The sequence below is a fragment of the Phalaenopsis equestris genome, unplaced genomic scaffold (genome assembly GCF_001263595.1).
Source record: "Phalaenopsis equestris unplaced genomic scaffold, ASM126359v1 Scaffold000025, whole genome shotgun sequence".
Classification (NCBI taxonomy): Eukaryota; Viridiplantae; Streptophyta; class Magnoliopsida; order Asparagales; family Orchidaceae; genus Phalaenopsis; species Phalaenopsis equestris.
The window spans coordinates 666,879-672,242 of NW_018164467.1; the positions used below are offsets into that span (position 1 = coordinate 666,879).

Consider the following 5,364-nt stretch of genomic DNA (forward strand, 5'->3'; position numbering starts at 1 on the left):
GAAGACCAGACCTCACTAAAAATGAGGTCAACATGCTTATGCTTCAAATTTAGTTGAAGATATCGAGTGTAGTGAAGAACCTTCTAGCTATAAAGAAGTTGTGAATTCAGTTGACTCCAATAAGTGGATGATTGCTATGCAAGAGGAGATTGAAGTTGTGAAGAAAAATAAAACATGGAATTTGAAATATTATCTCAAGACAAGAAAGTTGTTCGTTGCAAATGGGTGTTCATGAAGATGGAAAGTACAGTAAGAGTTGAATATTCCAGATATAATGACAAACTTGTTACAAAGGGATCCAGTCAAATTTCAAGTGTAGACTTTACAGATGTATTCTTTTCGGGAGTCAAATATAGCTCAATTCGAGCTTTACTTAATATTGTGACTATGCATGATCTTGAGCTGTTAGATGTAAAAACTGCATTTTGGAATAGAGAGCTTGAAGAAGACATTTAAATGTAGCAGCCTGTGGGCTCCATCGTTACAGACAAAGAAGATCATGTTTGTTTGTTAAAGAAATTTCTTTACGGTTTAAAACAGTCACCGAGACAGTGGTATAAGAAATTTAATTCATTCATTATTGCCCATGATTTTGAGAGAAGTAGTTATGATAGTTGTGTTTACTTCAAGAAAAATATTAAATGATCATTTATCTACTTGGTCTTATGTCGATATGCTACTAAAAATAAAGAAGATATCAAGATGCTAAAAGCTTAACTTAGTAGTGAGTTTGAGATGAAAGATTTGGGAGCTGCAAAAAAAATACTTGGCATGTAGATTCAGAGAAATATAAATGTAGGTAAATTCTTTCTAAGTCAGAAAGGGTACATTGAAATAGTTTAAAATAGATTTAATATGCAGAATGCCAAGCCTGTTAGTACCCCATTAGCTGCGCATTTAAGACTTTCATCAGCTTTGTGTTCATAATATGATGATGAGATTGAATATATGTCTTGAGTTTCATATTCTAGTGGATTGGGATATCTCATGTATGTTTTGGTGTGTTCTCGTCCAGATTTATCATATGTAGTAAATGCACTTAGTAGATATATGAGTAATCCGGGTAAAAAACATTGTAAAGCAGTTTAATGAATCCCCAGGTATCTATGTGGAATAAAAGATGTTTGTTTGCAGTTTGAATGGACTATAGATATAGTCATCAACTATGTTGATTTAGACATTGTTGGAGATTTTGATAAAAGTAGATCACCAGAATACATGTTTATTATTGGTGGCTCTGCAATTAGTTGAAAGGCTACTTGACAGACAATCGTGACACTATCTACAACTGAAGCTGAGTACATAACAATTACTGAAGCTTGCTAAGAAGCTCACTAGTTGAAAGTTGTATTTGAAGAGCTTAATGAAGATTTGAAAATAAGCACACTAATGTGTGATAGTTAGCATGCTATTTATCTCAACAAAGGTCAAATGTTTCATGATAGAATTAAACTATTGATGTTTGTTATCACTTTGTTCGTGAAATTATTGCTCGTGCTGATATTGTTGTGAGCAAGATCAGTACTCATGATAATCATGCAAATGTAATGACTAAAGCACGACCAATAGCCAAGTTTGAGCATTGTTTTGACTTGGTATTCATTCCCGATCTTTAGAGCTTTGTGGAAGAGTTGGAGAAAGTTTTATTATATATTCCTTGGAAATTCGTGTCAAGCTGAAGATTGTTAAATTTGGCCCGAATTTTATGGGTTTTGCTTATCATCTCATAAGGAAATTATGATCATGTAGATTGAGGCTTTAAAAGGAAACTATAAATACACAGATTGAATGTTTCAACCATTAGATCAAACTTATAGCTTTTAGATTGCAATACATGTTCTATTGCTTTATTGACTCTCTTTTAATTATGTTATTTAAAGGTGTCTTGCTAAAATTATAAATACCTCTCTTTTGTTTTGTGCAATACACTCTCTACTTGTAATCTTTTATTTGGTATAATGAATTCTCCTCTCCTGCCTGTGATTTTTCTCATCTTGGGTTTTACTCTTAAAATTTGTGTTATTTCTTTTGCTTATTTTATTATTTATTGCATCAACTAAATATCAACTTATAATAATAATACTATATATGGTGAGCATGTAAATAGACTCGTTGGGTGCCTTCTTTCTATCGAGGCTTAATGATAGGACATATGGCATAAAATATGTCAATGGAAATGGCATGATTAACAAGGCATATTATATCACAACTTATGCTATTATGTATATGCTAAAGCTATTCTTTTTGGCAGGAACTAGTAGAAAGATCAATTATGGGACACTTAGCAAAACAAACAATCGAAGTAACTTTGTTACGTTTAAAAAGATCAATAAGACCTTTTTACTTATAGAGGGAAAGCAACAATAAAAAAGAGAACTAGGAACATCGAATTGTTAAAAATTGATCCGGGGAAAATACATATGATGTGTTATAAATGAAAGTCTCCACCCAAAAAAATCAAAATTAGAGATTATTAATGCAAAATCAATGAAACATCGTGTCCCAGAATCCATGATGAAATTATGTAACATCTGAACCAGATATAATGAAGCTTGACATTTCCATGACTAACCTGTGTTTGAGGCAATAAAATGTTGCAAAAAACGAATGAAGCAGAAAATCATCATAGGCAATCACAGTAGATAACCAATAGCACAGAGTTTAGGGGCACAACAGAACCATGCCAAAGTAAAGGCTTGCAAAATAATATAACAAATAATTAAAGCAGATCATCACAGCCAAAACCAGAACTTCAAAATTGATCCCAGACCAACAGGAGAAGAAGGAATTAGATGGCTAGTTGTGTCCCGTTTAGAATGTATGATTTCATCATTTCCCTAAAATACAAAGTGGAGCAGCGCATTTGATCAAGAGGTAGTAGCCACTGTATAGTCAAAAACCACCAATATATATATATATATATATATATAAAGAGTTAAATTTGGCCCAAATTTTATGGGTTTTGCTTATCATCCCATAAGGAAATTATGATCATGTAGATTGAGGCTTTAAAAGGAAACTATAAACGCATGGATTGAATGTTTCAACCATTAGATCAAACTTATAATAGCTTTTAAATTGCAATACGTGTTCATAATATGATGATGAGATTGAATATATGTCTTGAGTTTCATATTCTAGTGCATTGGGATCTCTCATGTATGTTATGGTGTGTTCTCGTACAAATTTATCATATTTAGTAAATGCAGCTAGTAGATATATGAGTAATCTTGATAAAAAAACATTGAAAAGCAGTTTAGTGGATTCTCAAGCATCTATGTGGAATAAAAGATGTTTGTTTGCAGTTTGAGTGGACTATAGATATAGTCATCAACTATGTTGATTCAGACTTTGTTGGAGATTTTGATAAAAGCATATCACTTACAGGATACATGTTTATTATTGGCGGCTCTGCAATTAGCTGAAAGCCTACTTTACAGATAACCGTGACACTATCTAAAAGTGAAGCTGAGTACATAGCAATTACTGAAGCTTGCAAAGAAGCTCGCTAGTTGAAAGTTGTATTTGAAGAGCTTAATGAAGATTTGAAGATAAACACACTAATGTGTGATAGTTAGCGTGCTATTTATCTCAACAAAGGTCAATTGTTTCATGATAGAACTAAGCATATTGATGTTTGTTATCACTTTGTACGTGAAATTATTGCTCGTGATGATATTGTTGTGAGCAAGATCAGTACTCAACATAATCATGCAGATGTAATGACTAAAGCACAACCAATAGCCAAGTTTGAGCATTGTTTTGACTTGGTATTCATTCCCAATCTTTAGAGCTTTGTGGAAGAGTTGGATAAAGTTTTATTATATATTCCTTGGAAATTTGTGTCAAGCTGAATATTGTTAAATTTGGCTCGAATTTTATGGGTTTTGCTTATCATCTCATAAGGAAATTATGATCATGAGACTTTAAAAGGAAACTATAAACACACGGATTGAATGTTTCAACCATTAGATCAAACTTATAATAGCTTTTAGATTGCAATACGTGTTCTATTGCTTTATTGACTCCCTTTTAATTATTTTATTTAAAGGTGTCTTGCTAAAACTATAAATACCTCTCTTTTGTTTTGTGCAATACACTCTCTACTTGTAATCTCTTATTTGATGTAATAAATTTTCCTCTCCTGCCTGTGATTTTTCTCATCGTGGGTTTTACACGTAAAATTTGTGTTCTTTCTTTTGCTTATTTTATTATTTATTGCATCAATTAAATATCAACTTATAATAATAATACTATATATGGTGAGTATGTAAATAGACTCGTTGGGTGACTTCTTTTTATCGAGGCTTAATGATAGGACATATGGCATAAAATATCATCAATGGAAATGGCATGATTAAGAAGGCATATTATATCACAACTTATGCTATTTTGTATATGCTAAAGCTATTCTTTTTGGCAGGAACTAGTAGAAAGATCAATTATGGGACACTTAGCAAAACAAACAATCGAAGTAACTTTGTTACGTATAAAAAGATCAATAAGACTTTTTTACTTATAGAGGGAAAGCAACAATAAAAAAGAGAACTAGGAACATCGAATTGTCAAAAATTGATCTGGGGAAAATACATATGATGTGGTACAAATGAAAGACTCCACCCAAAACAATCAAAATTAGACATAATTAATGGAAAATCAATGAAACATCGTGTCCCAGAATCCATGATGAAATTATGTAACATCTGAAACAGATACAATGAAGCTTGACATTTCCATGACTAACCTGTGTTTGAGGCAATAAAATGTTGCAAAAAACGAATGAAGCAGAAAATCATCATAGGCAATCACAGTAGATAACCAATAGCACAGAGTTTAGGGGCACAACAGAACCATGCCAAAGTAAAGGCTTGCAGAATAATATAACAAATAATCAAAGCAGATCATCACAGCCAAAACCAGAACTTCAAAATTGATCCCAGACCAGCAGGATAAGAAGGAATTAGATGGTTAGTTGTGTCCCGTTTAGAATGTAGGATTTCATCATTGCCCTTAAATACAAAGTGGGAGCAGCGCATTGGATCAAGAGGTAGTAGCCACTGTATAGTCAAAAACCACCAATATATATATAAAGAGTAAATGGTGATGATATGAAAAGGGGTGCCCCCTCAAGTTTATCTCCATCTTTTTATCTAATGCTAAAATAGGTTTTTCTCATAAGATGTCAACTGGGTGGCAACATAAGTGATTTGGACAACAGGAGAATTTTTTTTATAATTTTGCAGCTGTAAGTATCTCCATGATTAAGAACCTTAGCTATATTTCAGCCCATATGAAATAAACTAGGCTTGTGTTCGGCTCGTTTATATTTCGAGCTCAAAAAGTGTGTTTGTGTTCGGCTCGTTT

At 32.6% G+C, this 5,364-nt stretch overlaps 1 protein-coding gene across 1 annotated transcript in view; it reads left to right on the top strand.

Moving 5' to 3' along the window:
• The window catches only part of LOC110018567 (thioredoxin-like), a 27,484-nt gene that overhangs the window by 20,056 nt on the left and 2,064 nt on the right, over positions 1–5,364 (top strand). The window lies entirely within an intron of this gene.